Source organism: Cydia pomonella, chromosome 28 (assembly GCF_033807575.1).
Source record: "Cydia pomonella isolate Wapato2018A chromosome 28, ilCydPomo1, whole genome shotgun sequence".
Classification (NCBI taxonomy): Eukaryota; Metazoa; Arthropoda; class Insecta; order Lepidoptera; family Tortricidae; genus Cydia; species Cydia pomonella.
The window spans coordinates 4,378,984-4,396,904 of NC_084730.1; the positions used below are offsets into that span (position 1 = coordinate 4,378,984).

The 17,921-nt window shown below is 36.1% G+C and overlaps 1 protein-coding gene and 1 non-coding gene across 3 annotated transcripts in view; both read right to left on the bottom strand.

The window, feature by feature from the left end:
* LOC133532942 (synaptotagmin-7-like) overlaps window positions 1-17,921 on the bottom strand; it is a 940,830-nt gene that overhangs the window by 327,613 nt on the left and 595,296 nt on the right. The window lies entirely within an intron of this gene.
* Trnaq-cug (transfer RNA glutamine (anticodon CUG)) lies at window positions 13,088-13,159 on the bottom strand. Its single transcript has one exon. It is a non-coding gene; the product is annotated as a tRNA-Gln (tRNA).

Consider the following 17,921-nt stretch of genomic DNA (forward strand, 5'->3'; position numbering starts at 1 on the left):
TGAAAAGAAAGAAAACAGTTACAATTGTTTCCATTTTCTTTTTAAATTACTTTTACAATGTTACATGGCACTTGCCATTGATTTCTAGTTTTATGCCAAACAGAATATGAATAGTTTCCGACAACGGTGACCCTTACGATGTTTTCTGTGGATGCAACAGTAATATTAAGAAAATCTGCAGTTTACTTATAGTTAGCAAAAATTTAATCTTATACCTTTAAACGAGCAATTCTTGTATATATATATATATATATATATATATATATATATATATATTTCTGTGATCTCGAAAACGGCTCTAACGATTACGCTGAAATTTGGTATATAGGGGTTTTTGGGGGTATACAATCGATCTAGATTAGTCTTATGTTTGGGAAAACGCGTGTTTTCGAGTTTTCATGCGTTTTTCTTTCGACGCAGAATATGGTCGCTAATTTCGTGTTGCCGGCCACTGTCCGTCTGGCCCAGCGTGTTAAGACGCGGATGGCTAGAAACGAGTGTTACGGGTTCGAAACTCGCCCGAAGACTTATTTTTTTAAAAAAATATTCAAGTTTATATATATTTTTTTAAATTTTTATTGTTTTAGACAAGTTTAATTTAGTAAAAAAATGTAGTTAAGATTATCACCTATACACCACCATATTACAATAAATAGTTATAACCGAGCGACGCTCGGTCGCCCAGGTACTAGATATAGTAATGTGGCAAAGATAATTTTCAAATATTACAAATATTCCATGAAATATAATCACGGTATTTTTTCTGCATATGTATTGCCTAACATTCTTACAGTTAGTTTTGATGTTAGCTATGACCCTTGAAATAGACGCCAATAAGTGACGTATAGTAGACTAGATTGTTAACCAAGGGATGAAAGGCACCCAGGCATCTCTGTCGAGGTAGTTTGGTGCTCGAACGCAATGAGAGCGCCAATAACCCGAGACTACAATGGTGCTTTTACTCGAGTTAAATACGTTATAGTTAAACACGTTTAGTTTTTATTTTACCGTTTGGTCGCATTTATTAATTTATATAACCACGCTAAATTGCAGCGTTCTAGACTACGGATCAAAGCATCAGACAGACAGACAGACGGACATAGCGAAACTTTTTTCATTTTCATTTTCAATTGTATATAACTATATACCTACTATTAACATAGCCGAAGGTTTTGCCTAGTAAAATTTCAAACAAGTATAATATCAGGGATATTGACGAAAAACGTCTAAACCCGAGCGAATCCGATATCTTGCGTCGCACGTTTCGCGCGGCAAACCTAATCTTTTGTTCCTTTCTAATTTCCTGGCTTTACGTCCCCACAAACTTGAATCGGACTCCATGTCGAGATAACTTCAACAATAAAAAGGTTGTAAAAATAATATAAAACGTTCAGAGGTCCGATAGCGGTTTATGGTGTCCTTAGATATCTTTGGAATGAGGGCATCTTTTAAGACTCTTGGAATTTTTATGGTCCGTTTGCTAGACGGAGGTCATTTCTGCACTAAAAACCTTGTTCATAAAACATATTAAACCTATTCCAACCGGTTATCTCATAGGGCCAGGCCACACTGGTGCGTTGCGTTGGGTTGCGTCGCGTCGTCGCAAAGTATTTAATGTGGTATATCATAAAAAATATACGTAAAACGACGATGCGAGAACGCCTGCGACGAGAAAATGCGACGCGACGCAACGCACCAGTGTGGCCTCACACATAGCGCGCTCAGCCTGCAGTTCGGCGTGTAGCATTCGCAGCGCGCGGCCATCGTGAACGCTAATCACGCACTGTCAGTGCTTGAAAATGGAGACCCAGGCTCTCCGAAATATATCGCGCGAGTGACTAAAAATACGTGAGATAAAGCGTAAAATTAGTTTAATTTATCAAACCTCTGTTGGCTTTGTTAAATGGTGTCTTTTTCTAAAATGGTTTTTTAGACTTGACAGCCGTTTTTGAATAAGTTAATCGTATTTGGATAAGTATGATCTTCATTACACACAATGGCACATAATGACAGCGCAAGTTTTGACGTCTTCTGTACTGACTGCTTCATGTACAGTCAAAGAATTTGTTGTTATTACCTTGTTACAGTGACAATCGATATGAAACTCGATAGGCCCCCTCATACTGTCAGTGACAAGTTACGAAATGATACTAAAATAAAATTGCTTGATTGTACCACAAATCACGCAACGAAAGTATTCTTCGCCGAGCAATCGCAATGTACAGTAAGCTGCAGATATAAGTGACTGCAATTTTTTTTATGTGGGTGGGGGGGGGGGGCGTCACTTAACTTACTGCTCAGTTTACTGCTTACTGTGTACTTGACTCAGTAACATTCAGATAATAATAAGATTTTTAACAATACAATACAAATCCTCTTTATTGCACAACTTCAAAACAAATGTACATGGAAACGCATATAATAGATAATAGAGGTAAACAACAGGCGGCCTTATCGCTACAGAGCGATCTCTTCCAGACAACATTTAGGTTTTAACACTCGCGTATTTTAATTGTAAATTCATTAAAAGGTCGTTACAGTTTGTAAATGAGTTGCGTGACATAGTGAATATACTGACGTTACAGGAGACCTGGCTTCTTTGTTTTGACCTTAACATGATAAATAGCATACATAAAAACTTCGATGGGATTGCAACGACCTCGGTGCACACGTAGATCGGTGTTCTTCGCGGACGACCCTATAGTGGCATATAAAAAAATACACTTTCAATAGGTCTGGGTTAGCGTTTGTTATTATCTTATATTCTTAGTATTTCTCGAGATATTTAGCAATGTGACAGACGGACGGACGGACAGAGTCGCACCATAAGGGTTCCTTTTGTACCTTTTTGGTACGGAAACCTAAAAACACTCAGCTCTATCCTTTATCTTGTCGGCAACGTAGTGTACTCCGAGGATTCCGCGAAACATCGCTTATTTTTCAAAGTATATTCGTCTTGTCCCCACTTATACTTTGACGATATAATATCCGATAAGTACGCACTTGTAGAAAAGGTCAAGGTCTCCAAATCAAAAAGCAATAAGCATTTATAAGGGACAGGGGCTTGACGTGAAGGTATTTTTGCCAAACGTCTATTGAAGAAATTTATTGGACGAATACGGGTTTCCTTCCAGAGACGTAAAGGGATCTATGGATTAAATCAACTTATTTTTTAATTTATTATATATTATTAATTTAAGGCAGAATCAGAATCAATAATAGCGGAAACAATGCGGTAACAGTCTCTGCCACTGCCACCCTGGGATACTTTTCCAAAGAGAGATTAAAAGATTACATCTCTACAGTTATAATAAAGAATATGTCACAGTCTATGCCGCCCTCCGAGCGCGTACTCAGATAAAAAAAAGCGGCCAAGTGCGAGTCGGACTCGCGCATGAAGGGTTCCGTACCATTTAAGACGTATTAAAAAAAATCTACTTACTAGATCTTGTTCAACATTTTACCACTTTGGACACACATTTTACCACTTTGGAAGTGTCTCTCGCGCAAACTATTCAGTTTAGAAAAAAATGATATTAGAAACCTAAATATCATTTTTGAAGACCTATCCATAGATATCCCACACGTATGGGTTTGATGAAAATTTTTTTTTTTTTAAATTTTATGACGTACCTATTAAAAAAAAAACTACTCACTAGATCTCGTTCAAACCAATTTTCTGTGGAAGTTTGCATGGTAATGTATATCATATATTTTTTTTAGATTTTTCATTCTGTTATTTTAGAAGTTACGGGGGGGGGGGGGGGGACACACACATTTTTTCGCTTTAGAAGTGTCTCTCGCGCAAACTATTCAGTTTAGATAAAAATGATATTAGGAACCTAAATATCATTTTTAGAGACCTATCCATAGATACCCCACACGTATGGGTTTGATGAAAAAAGATTTTTTGTGTTTCAGTTCTAAGTATGGGGAACCCCCAAAATTTATTGTTTTTTTTTTTTTCAATTTTTGTGTGAACATCTTAATGCGGTTCATAGAATACATCCACTTACTAAGTTTGAACAGTATAGCTCTTATAGTTTCGGAAAAAAGTGGCTGTGACAGAATCGGACAGACAGACGGACATGACGAATCTATAAGGGTTCCGTTTTTTGCCATTTGGCTACGGAACCCTAAAAATTGCTACAAATTGAAAAATTAAAAAATTAAAAAAAATATTATTTTTAATTTACTAAGATTTTATTGGGGATTTTTCGCAACTTTTATTACCCAATGGCTAACTGCTCAAAAATAACCCTTTATAAATAAATAATAAATAGTAGGTAAGTAAGTCTAGATTCTTCTGAAGCGTCTGATCCGCTAATTTTACTTACTACTATTGTCTAATAACTTAACAAAAATTGTATGGAGATAGTTTGCGGTCCGGGAAAGGACTAAGGGTAGTTAGGGTAGTCATCCACGTAGACGATGTCGCGTGCTGAAACTAGCATAATACCGGGTGTTTCCTGTAACAGGAGCAATAAATTGAACTGTAGGCTGTGCTCCTCAAACTGACCAACATTTGTTCAGCAACCTTTAAAAATAACTTATGGTTTAATTTTTATTACACATTGAAGTTAATTCTAAGACGCAATGTATTGCGAATTTTGTTATGTTTAAAGCGTGACAAGCAACGTCAAACACACTGATGTCAGTGTACATTGAAAATAATATTTAATTTGTATGAAAAAGTTAAAATAATAGAATAGAATTTGTTTTATTAAAGTTGTTACTCAAAAGTTATATCGTTTTAGGAGTATGATATATGGCTTAATTATTTGCTCGTGTTACAGGAAACACCCGGTATATGCGATGCTCTATCTAGTGATAAGATCTGTGATGACGATAAAGCATTTCGATAACTTTTCAATTTTTTCCAAGTCCTTTGAGACAAGTTTTACGCTTATTTCTTATTGAAACAATATTTTATTCGAGAAATATTTTGATCTATTACTTAAAAGTGCAGTGATCTACACCCCAGCCGAAAAGTATGGAAATAAGCTGAATTATAATAAAAACAGTGATTTTCATGCGATGGATTTTTATACTACTCATTGATAATTAGGAAACAAAATAGTTAAAATGATAATAGAATACAGTGTAAATTCCATATAACGTCACGCGGTACAACGATTCACTCCCTTTCTGTCTTTATAATGGAACATTTATAGCGACAAAACGTTCGGTCCCTTGAGTAATAATAAAGTGTTCACTGTATTTTAAAAGTATAAATACTTATTCAAATTTTGGTTACAATAATTGACATCAATTCAATCTTTTTAGAGCAATTTAAAAAGGCATGTAAGGTATATTTTTTTTGTATTAATCTTGCTAAACCTGCTAAGGTAACTACATAATAGATATTGAATTTAAAAGTGAGTCGTTAAACTATGGCTTATTTGCAGCTATATATTAATAAATAAAATATTAATGAATGTTAAGATATTATTAAGCACCTTGACCGCTCGGATAAATCTAACTAAATGTACCTATGAATAAATAATGCTTCATTTGATCTATATCTAATATATCTGACTGCAACTGTATAAGTATACATCCGAATTCTTCACTCAACTACATATAATAATTCAGCTTATAATATATATGTCCCACTGGCCCCACTGCTGGACACAGGCCTTTTCTTATGCGCGAGAGGGCTTCGGCTATAGCCCCCACCCTGGCCCAATGCGGATTGGGGACTTCACATACACCTTTGAATTTCTTCGCAAATGTATGCAGTCTTTACGATGTTTCCCTTCACCGGAAAGCTAGTGGTAAATACCAAATGATATTTCGTACATAAGTTCCGAAAAACTCATTGGTATTGGTAAGAGCCAGGCTTTGAACCCACGACCTCTGGATTGAAAGTCGGACGTCATATTCACTCGGCCACCACCGCTTAACCAATAATTATTTCTAAATTACTGAATACATATAAAACATGAAAAACAGTAATTAACCAAGTCAACGTTAATTTTCTTAACTTTGAACCAAACTCATCCCGTTTCTAATGGATTTATCCATTAGAATGCGGCACAAATCCGGAGGGTTTAAATGAAGATTGGCAGAATGACGCCTGTGGTAATTCGTACGGAAATTAAAAAATAAGTTTGAAAAAAAAGGTGGAATTTCAAAGTGACTGCAGGCCAAAATAGGGTATATTGACAGAACCCAAACGAAAAGTAGACCGACAGATCATACGACAACTGACGGACGCTGTACTGTGTCCTACCCCACAAAGCGAGATGACATTCACAGTACCCATAGGTACTTCTTTTGGACATAGTTTAAGGACATGCCCGGGTTGATTAACCTTTGGTATGATTAGGAGCAGATCTGCTCCATATATATTCAACCAAATTCAACTTAAACATGAAGATGTCATGGCTGCTAAATAAATGGCACATTTTTGACAGACGCATACGAAAGGTTAAGGATATGCCCGGGTGCATTAAGGACACCCTGGTCTAGAAGTGACTATTACCATACATTATTTGAGTTTCAATTGGCATCTTAGGTATACCATCGGTTGTTGAGTGACTATTAATATTAACATACATTATTTGAGTTTCAATTGGCATCTTAGGTATACCAACGGTTGTTGAGTGACTATTAACATACATTATTTGAGTTTCAATTGGCATCTTATACCACCGGTCGTCACCTTGCCTTTCTCCTTAGGAGTTGTGTACATACACTCAGTACTGTAAGCAGCTGAAGAGGGCGAGGTGACCAGTATGATCTATTTTATACTTATTTTTACTTCCTTAAAAACAAAGGTTTTAAGAATGTTGACTACGGATTCATATTACGAGGCTTTGGGATCTTCGAATAGATATCAATATTTAACATATAGTCAGTCCAAAAATTAAGAAATTTAAGTGGACGTTAGTTTTCAAATTTTGAGGCAAAGTATTTTCTAATTGTTTTTTTAAACGAAAACGTCTTTTAATAGGAAACTCGAAGGACGAAATAATATTCACAACAAGGACAATATTTTCCAAGATGGCTGCGATTTCTCGAGGTCCCCAAATGTTAAATGGTGTGGACATGAAAAGGGAGCCTTTAATTTACATACATACTCGTACCACATTTCAGGACTGTTCCAGAAATTTCGCGGTTTGTTCTATTCCGATTGTTCTATTAACACTATATATCAAAACTCAAAAGACTTTGCAATGTCGAAATCTGTCCCCAGCCTCGAAGTTGAATATAAGAACCTCGTTTCGCTTTGCTCGCTAATTCGATAAGTCCAGATTTCCTGGTTTTATCCGCAAACGCCAGAAAGAAACGTTAACGTTTTTAAAATTAAAATACTTCTAGTTTTATAATGTTGGATTTGAATTTCAGAATCCATTTTATAAAGTACATACATTCTTCTTTAGAATTTTTGCAATGAATATGGTGCCTTGTTTTATCTAGATTTTAACTTCAACATTTATTATTTGGTAGCTATTTCGGGAATTTTGTAGTAAAACATCTAATATTCAGTTTAGGTTTCTGATTAATTTTAATTTAATAATTTATTCTGCGAAATATACAAATACAAAGTGTTTGGTATAATTAAATTTATCAGGTTAAAGTTATTTTCCAGGATAAAAATATATAAATTCGTTCGGCATGTACTGAGGGCCTTCAGGGAAAATAGAAAATTAAAATCTCGTTATCTGCCTCTTTCTTCTATATTCGTGCGCAGGCAGAGGCAAATAACATGTTTTTTTTTTGTTATTCACGGTAGTATTTTTCTCTAGCTAACTATTCAGTAAATACCTCTTTGGAAACTGCGCCTTAGAAAATGTTAAGCTTGAAAAGAAGGTACCTACTTCGAATTCCCTTCGTTGTTGGGACTTAACTAGTGACTTACCTGAAACAATTAAAAAATTGTTACAAAAAGATGTATAAATAACTATAAGGTACTTATATGTACATATAATATTTTCTCTAAAATTTAAATGGTTGTTATCAATTTATCATTTACTCAATCTATCATAGTCATAAAACTGTGTCATTCATACATCTTGTTGAGGCGGTGAAAAAAAAAAAAGCGGCCAAGTGCGAGTCGGACTCGTTCCGTCGGTTCCGTACCATTTAAGACGTATTAAAAAAAAATCTACTTGCTAGATCTTGTTCAACATTTTACCACTTTGGACACACATTTTACCACTTTGGAACTGTCTCTCGCGCAAACTATTCAGTTTAGAAAAAAATGATGTTAGGAACCTAAATATCATTTTTGAAGACCTATCCATAGATACCCCACACGTATGGGTTTGATGAAAAAATTTTTTTTTTAATTTATTGACGTATTAAAAAAAAACTATTCACTAGATCTCGTTCAAACCAATTTTCGGTGGAAGTTTGCATGGTAATGTATATCATATATTTTTTTTAGATTTTTCATTCTGTTATTTTAGAAGTTACAGGGGGGGGGACACACATTTTTTCACTTTGGAAGTGTCTCTCGCGCAAACTATTCAGTTTAGAAAAAAATGATATTAGAAACCTAAATATCATTTTTGAAGACCTATCCATAAATACCCCACACGTATGGGTTTGATGAAAAAAATTTTTTTTTTAATTTTTATGACGTATTAAAAAAAAACTACTTACTAGATCTCGTTCGAACCAATTTTCGGTGGAAGTTTGCATGGCAATGTATATCATATATTTTTTTTAGATTTTTCATTCTGTTATTTTAGAAGTTACAGGGGGGGGGGACACACATTTTTTCACTTTGGAAGTGTCTCTCGCGCAAACTATTCAGTTTAGAAAAAAATGATATTAGAAACCTAAATATCATTTTTGAAGACCTATCCATAGATACCCCACACGTATGGGTTTGATGAAAAATTTTTTTTTTTTAAATTTTTATGACGTATTAAAAAAAAACTACTTACTAGATCTCGTTCGAACCAATTTTCGGTGGAAGTTTGCATGGCAATGTATATCATATATTTTTTTTAGATTTTTCATTCTGTTATTTTAGAAGTTACGGGGGGGGGGACACACTTTTTACCACTTTGGAAGTGTCTCTCGCGCAAACTTTTCAGTTTAGAAAAAAATGATATTAGAAACCTCAATATCATTTTTAAAGACCTATCCATAGATACCCCACACGTATGAGTTTGATGAAAAAAGATTTTTTGAGTTTCAGTTCTAAGTATGGGGAACCCCCAAAATTTATTGTTTTTTTTCTATTTTTGTGTGAACATCATAATGCGGTTCATAGAATACATCTACTTACCAAGTTTGAACAGTATAGCTTTTATAGTTTCGGAAAAAAGTGGCTGTGACAGAATCGGACAGACAGACGGACATGACGAATCTATAAGGGTTCCGTTTTTTGCCATTTGGCTACGGAACCCTAAAAATCAGTCTATAAAATTATCATATACATATTGAGGTTTTTACTCAAGGAAACCACAACCTTTACAGAATAGTGGTATAAAAAAAACGTAATCCCTATGAAACGACAAACACGATACAGTTAATCTCAAACCCCCGTATCCGAGATTCCCACAATCCATCGTATTTACGGGAACGAGGAACATGCAAAAATATGATTATTTTATGTTATAAATTGAATTATTTATCTATTTTTAACGAGTTGCCTTTTTATGTATATATGCTCTACTATATATTAAACTAAATACATGTCTGACTTTACTTGTTTATATTTTTATATATTTTTAGATATTCCCAACCCACTCACTTCCGCTTTGAAATTTTTACGTGCATTAGTTTCTAACTTGTGTTAAATATTAATACTTGCTAAATCACTGTCTGACACTGCCTTTACTGTTCCGAGCTATCTTCTTGCCCTGGGCTCCACGGAAGACCAGCGCTGTAGCATATATATGTTAGAGCATATGCTGAGTGGTGTCCATTTGTAGCCTCTATTACAGCATCATCACTGTAACTATTGCATGTTAGTATAAGTTACAAGTAGTTATAACTGTTTAGTGTATTCGATCTTCTCTCTTACTTTTTTTGTTTTCTAATGTGGTGCTGTTTGTAGATAGTTTTGCAATAAACGTTTTTCTATTCTATTCTTCTATTCTAATATAAATAAATGCATTATTAGATTCGTTTCAATATTATTTAAATATATTTTATTTTATATTTGAATCAAGCATTAAGGCCCTTAACTACAATTATCGTATCGAATAACATACATGTACTTACATTTTATAAAATACTAAATACTATTTTAATTATTTAGGTTTATTTATTTATTTAGGTTTGCCAACAGGTAAAATACAAAAAATACTTATAAATGACAAGTTATAAAATAAGATTGCTTGAGTATTCACCCAATTACAGGAAAACACGGCATGCATTTAACAGATTTTTCTTACAATATGTTTTTTTTATCCTTAGTACTAAATATCATATAATATTAATTTGCGACCGGTTTGGCCTAGTGGGTAGTGACCCTGCCTACGAAGCTGATGGTCCCGGGTTCAAATCCTGGTAAGGGCATTTATTCGTGTGATGAGCTTGGATATTTGTTCCTGAGTCATGGGTGTTTTCTATGTATTTAAGTATTTATAAATATTTATATATTATATTATATCGACAACTAAGTACCTTCAACACAAGCCTTATTGAGCTTACTGTGGGACTTAGTCAATTAGTGTAATAATGTCCTATAATATTTTGTTTATTTATTATTCTTTATTTTAAATAAATACAAGGTAATGCTGGAATTAGTAGAATACAGAAATTATTTAGCTATTTATTTCAATGACAAAACAGTGTGGCTTCATTGAATCTCCAGCTTTTGAGTCATATTCGGCACCCGCCCCGGCCCGCCCCAGTTCGGAACCTCCGAAACACGACACCCTCCCCTCGGCCAGAAGTCGGCGCATTTGATAACATCCTTTTTTGAAGACATACAAAAATATGTCCCTTAGTTCTTAATTCACCGACCTACTTAAAGGCTACGGGACACATTTTCTGATTTTAAACTTGACTATATATTGACAAAAGTTGATATTTGACAATTCAGTAAATACAAAACATATATCGTAGTACAGTGCTATCTTTTCTCGCTGTTAAACTGAAGCACCACTTTTTAGACTTTATATTTCTTTTACTGTCAATAACTCTGTCTTAAATAAATAAGCCACAACCTATGGAAAACTCGGGTATAATAAACATATTACGTAATCCTTTTCAAACGACGAACATGATACAGACGTTAATCTCAAATCCCCGTATCCGAGAGATTTCCACAATCCACCGCATTTGCAGGAATGAGGAACATCCAATAAAATATGTAAATGTATACGTTCAAAGAGGACCCCACAGACGTTAAAGACGGCTTGTCAAGCAGATATGCATTTATAAATTATTGCCAAGCATTAAAGTTAAATAGATGCAATTGTAATATTTGAAAAAAAGGAGAAAATGAGAAGCTTACTGTCTCGGACAAGACTCGCACTCGCAACTCCAGGATACCAGCCCACCGCTCTACCAACGGAACCATCGAGACTCACCCATTGACAGTGAATATTTCCACCTCATCCTTCGTATGCGTTTTAGAGGGGCGCATAGCAACATCTTCTCTAAGCGTATTACTACCGGAGGGTCAACTACTACTACTACTACTACTTAATGGCGCAGCGACCCAAAATGACTCTTGGCCTCCGACACGAGTACACGCCAGTTGTCTCGATCCTGTGCCATCTCACGTCAGTTATCGGCCTGGAGATCGCGCAAGTCCGCTTCAACAGCATCGCCTCAGCGATATCTGGGACGTCCGATAGGCCTCCGCCCTACCGGGCGTCCCAGGTATGCCCTTTTAGCGCCGCGATCCTCCTCCATTCTCAAAACGTGGCCAAGCCAGCGGAGACGGTGAGCTTTTGTTTCGCCGACAATATTGGGGGGGGGGGGGGGGGGGTTGTCGACCGGAGGGTCAAGTGTCATTTTAAATTCACAAGTAAATATGTGTTGGTCCATACTATAATAAATTTTATACTAAGCAGAAATATCTGCAAACGATACTACAATGCTTAGAGATAATTATTGTTACTAACGTGGGCACGACCAAAACAACAACAATTAATGCATCTATCTGTCCTTAAAACGTTAAACGATTTTAATAACAAAACTTCTATGTAACACAGTTGTTTCAACTATATTAAAAAAAAAAAATTAAAACGGGTCACTCACATATTTTACGTCCATTTCACCCCATAATGAGGTACTTCAACGGAGGCACTTTGTTGGCAGATCAACGCCGATCATCCTCAATCGATTTAAGCTAAATATGCCTAGCAACATAAAATACGTGAGCGAGTCGTTTTAATATTTTAAATCCGTTTACGTATTTAAAATATTATTATGATTCTTGCGTATTCCCTATTTTTCCCGCAATCCCCGTATTTGGGAGATTTCCTCACACAAGACAGTCTTTTCATAGCCGTATGTGATCCAAGGCTTTCTTTAGAATTTAAAATTGCATTGAGATGTCTTTGCGTAAGTCTTTTGAATGAAATGCTGGAATTAGATAAAATTGCTTATTTTTGTGCTAATATTGCCCGAACCACGAGTCACTGATAGTGTCAAAACTGACAATATACGCTAACATCTACGTACTAGTAATTTACTTTCTAATACTTCACTAATATGTCAGTACGGAAGGGAAAGGAAACCCGGAAAGGTGGGCCAAAACGGTTACTGAGTGGGACCCCCGGAACACCATAGATGGTGCAGGACGGGGTGCAGGCAGACCAAAAAGGAGAAGGCGTGACGACTTGGACGCATTCTATCCAAAATGGTGGGAAAATGCCGATGACAGGGTCGAGTGGAGAAAATGAGGGGAAGCCTTTGCCCAGTAGTGGGACATCAAAGTAGGCTAATAAAAATTGTGCGTGGAGTCCCTCCGCGCGGAAGAAGTGAAACTTCGTAATGTGGAGATGAAGATAATGCTCTAAAATACATATGGTTTATATTACAGTTACACGTCAAAAAATATTTTAAATTAAGATTTATAAAAAAGATTTAATAATACATATATTTAATATATTCTAAAATTCCTAAATAAAAGAAAATATAAAAAGAAAGAATACAAAAAGTCAGGTTCCACCGAGATTTGAACTCGGATCGCTGGATTCAGAGTCCAGAGTGCTTACCATTACACCATGGAACCGGCTGAGCTAATCGACGAATTTACTCATCACAAACTCTTACTACTTTATGCTACCGATTGTAGCGTTAAACGTTTAACGCAACCTTGTTGGAACTCGCATAAGAAGTTTCACTTCAAAAAAATGTCAATACGAGCGAGATGCATAGAAAATGAGTTACGTTGACGTTAGCTTATATGTCAGTTTTGACATTGTCAGTAAGTTGTTGTAAGGGGTACTAATCTCTACTTTTATCATATATGCGAAAGTAACTAACTCTGTGTGTCTGTTATCTCTACACGCTTAAACCGCTGAACCATTTAGATGAAATTTAATATGAAGATAGTTTTAGGCCCAGGGAAGGATGTAGGATTAGTTTTTGACAATCATCATCATCATCCTTCCACGCATACGAAGTCGCGGATAGAATCTATTAGGTATATATATATATATATATATATATATATATATATATATATATATATATATATATATATATATATATATATATATGGGTAATAATACTGTAACACTTTGGGGTATCCACCCAGTGTTATAAACAGCTGAGTAGCATATTGTATAGGTACTTTATAGGTTAGAAAATGGTATGTTTGTTTTGGTAAGATTTGGTAGTTGAAATGTCTTCGACACGGATGTCATAGTGGGTCAGTCAAGAACTGAGACCTGTAGTGATATTTTCAACTTTACCTATACGCTTTTAGCTATATTGAGTGGACAAAACTTACCGGAGCGGTAGGTCAGTATGTGCGTTCACTCCGTTGCATTTTGCGCATCCATGTCGTGTTCCTGCGTTGTGCTAGGACACAGGCACTTTGTTTGCGTTGGGGTATATACATTTCACAATTGAAATACATTTTAAAACATAGAAATACCACGTATTAACAGTATGATTTCGATAAAACCGAGCAGTTGTTTATTTCAGCGGTAGACACTGACGGCTGTCAATGTCATTTGGTTTTTTTTTGTCCATGGTTCCGTAACAGACGGTCGGTCACACTTGTTGTACGACAATAAACATATACTTGTGGTTCTTTTATCTTTTTATAATTTCCAATTATTAATATAGTCCGTATTATTTGCTTCCTAAAATGAGTAACTCTTTTTATTGTTGATATTTCGAATTATTCCGAGAGTCAAACCGGTCAGTTGTGGTATCCATTGAATGAGAAGGTTTTCATTCATCAGTTTGTCTGTGGTTTCTCGGATTGGAATTTTGATAAATGATTGTTCGATCGATCTTCAAGATGTGAAGTATATTAGAAAATCTTTCGGCAATCAATCTTAGGGCTCGTCCCAAAATGTGCATAATTTAGCGCCTTAGAGCCTACCTAAAATGGCGGCTGCTAATCTTTTCTCTTCAATTTAACATAACTTGCAAAACCTAATGTCGTCAACCACCTCTTCGTCTTGCCACGCGGTCTGCAGGCGCCGTCGTTGGTATAGGAAATAATGGACCCGGCATAAACCCCGGGTTTTTCCTGGACCCTGGTTTTTTCCTGGACCCTGGTTTTTTCTGGACCCTGGTTTTATCTGGACCCTGGTTCTCTAAGGCTGTGCCATCCGGTGGCAGCGTTCTTCTTGGCAGTGTCCGTGAAGTTAAGACTTTTATGAATATACCTTTAGTTAAATAGGGATTCTTTACGCTGAACAGGTAACCTGTAATCCCTGTGAGCAATTGCTTACTGCTAAACATCCCCGGAGGTTGGGGCATAACTTTTATTTTAGACAGTGTTATGTTAGGAAGACAAATTTTGATATTGTTGTCCGTAGACACAGAGATGTCTATGATGTATTTAGTGTAAATTTCAAGAAATAGTGGTGTCACTAAGAAGTATTTAGTATTACTTATTTACTAATAAATAACTCGTGTTGACCGTAGCTGGTCATATATATTTAAGGAATAAAGGTGTGTATTAAATAAATTTGGGATTTTCATTTGGATATGTCATGCGCTTGATGAGGATAGTATCCTGGCGTCCTACCTTAAATTTTTGGATACCTATTCTCACTCCATAGTGGCCTGAACCGCGACCCTATCTATGATTGTAGTTAGCCGAAGGTATTTGTGAACTTTTCAGTAGTGAAGTTTAGTGAGTTCTGGATCACTCCATAGAAACACGTTTCCTTCTATGGAAACGGTCTTTAACAATAATAGAATCGGATCTTCTCCATATCCAGAGCTCACCCACACCTATTACAGTGGCATGCCCAACGTATGGCCTATGGAGTATGACATGTCCAAGTGAAACATTTTTGCATTATTTTAGTATTAAGGTTATTTTATGTAAAAGGGATTGCAAGTTATTGTTTTAAATTGTTGCTTGAGTTGGAGGTTAAACTTATAAATTTAACCAACTTATAAATAAAACTATACTACGCTAAATAATTAGCCTTACATAAGAGAAATTTTCTCACTATTTTAAAATACTTTAAAAGGGTTAAAATCTAATAAAGTTTTAACTTACTTTAAAATATTACAATTCAAAACCTGACACTGACTTACTTCTGATATTAAATATCAATCTTTAAAAATGGATTTCCTAAATGCGGGATGTAAAATCATACATTTACATAAAGATGAAATGGCACATGAACTGGCGATTCGCAGACTTCCGGTTAATCCTGTATCGCGTCGGTCCAGCTTATGTCATGCGTTAAAACAGACTGCAGATTTAGCCAAAAAGGGTAGTTTGAAGTGCCAGGACTTCTTAATAAGTAACGAAGTTGCCGAATTGGAGCTCTGCCAACGTAAGGTAGAGGAGATAGATTTAGAAGCGAAAGGAGACTTAACGGCGTCGGCGATTGATAGACTATCCTCGCGATGCAAATATCTTTTGTGTCGTGTTTCACGGTTACCTCAGGAGACCGAAGCGGTACTTCTGTTGAAAACATTAATTACTTCTTTATTAGATCGGTTGAATGAGCAAGGCTCTTCTGCGTCGTCTGGGTCAGATGATGATTTTCAATCTCCTAACGAATCTCGTATTGTTAGGGAAATTATTTATAAAACGGACAAGACTTTCAACATAAATTCCTTGAATTTGAAATTCAAAGGTGACACCTGCGTTCGTACGTTTCTGTCTCGCCTCGAGGAGTTGCGAGATGCCAGAGGAATTTCAGAGAGTCGTATATATAGGGGATTTCCTGAAGTTCTTGAGGGTCCGGCGTTGTCGTGGTTCCGGTCGCAACGTACGAAACTTACTACATATAAGGAGGTCACCGCGGCTCTACAAGAGGAATTTGACATACCTGATTTGGATCACCAATTGTTGCAGGAAATACGGGCTAGGACTCAAGCAAAGTCCGAAACAATTGTCTTTTTCGTATCAACCGTGTTAGGGATGTATGAGCGTCTGACGAAGGAGGTTCCTGAGCAAGAGAAGCTGGATACTATGATGCGGAATATTCGCCCAGAGTATTCCAAGGATTTAGCCTTACACGACATAGAATCGATAGAGCAATTGAAGTCTTTGTGTAAGCGCATTGAATTGGCGCAAGTCAAGGCGAAGCAGTTTCGCGAACCGATTCTCTCAAACAAGACTAATGATTCTTCCTCTGACAATCCGTCGAAGAATGTAGAACCTCGTAATAAGTCGTTTCAGTCTCGTTTCCCTAATTCTTCCAGAAACTTTGTTGCTTCTGTGGCACAAAGCTCTTCTCACACGAAATGTTTTCGATGTGGTAGGTCCAATCATAACACTAAAGAGTGTAAGAGCTCTCGAGATATCGTTTGCTTTAAATGCGGAGAAAAAGGGGTGAAAACTCCAGAATGTGTTAAATGTAACTCCAAGACAAAAAACTAAATAGGGTCTTTTCTGCTAATAACAATTCTAGATCTTCTGCTCCCTGTCGTGCAGAAAAGACAATCTTCTTTAATCCTCCGAAGGGAGATGACAGGGTATATGCTCTCTTAAATATACTTAACTTGAATTTCAAGGCGTTATTAGATTGTGGAGCCAGTGTTAGTTTCCTGGGCCACAACAGCCATTTAGTATTCGCCACCGGTGGGATACCTATTCAAAAACATACTAAACCGGTTATGGTGAGTGTAGCTGACGATCATCGAATCGTAGCCACTGAATATATGATTATACCAGTAAATTATAAAGGTCAAGTTAAACTTATACATTTTAATATTCAACCGGAGATTGCTACTCCAATGGTACTTGGTTTAAACTTTTGGAGAGCCTATGGATTAGCTCCTGGCCTCATTACTGATATAGAAAAGACTGATTCTCATTATATTGCTAGTCTTGACGTTTTACCGTCAGAGACAGGACTTACTACATATGATTCTTTATCTTCTGAACAAAAATCTCAACTTGAGACTACTAAATCTCTTTATGATCAAATTGATACGGATAAGGTTGGTCTGGGAAAGACTCACTTAATTGAACATGTTATAAATACTGGGGATTCTCCTCCGATAAAACAAAAATATTATCGACTTAGTCCTTTTAAACAAGCTGCTTTAGCGAAAGAAGTTGATCGTATGCTGAGGGAAGGAATTGTCGAACCTTCGCATTCTCCATGGAATTCTCCTGTCGTTATGGTGGAAAAACCTAACGGAGATTTAAGACTTTGTTTAGATAGTAGAAAAGTAAATGCAGTTTCAAAATCTGATGCGTATCCCGTACCACACGTTCAATATATACTGGACAACTTACGCGATGCGAAATTCCTTACATCTCTTGATTTAAGTGCGGCATATCATCAGATCCCTCTTAGTGAAGACTCCAAGGAGAAAACTAGTTTTACTGTACC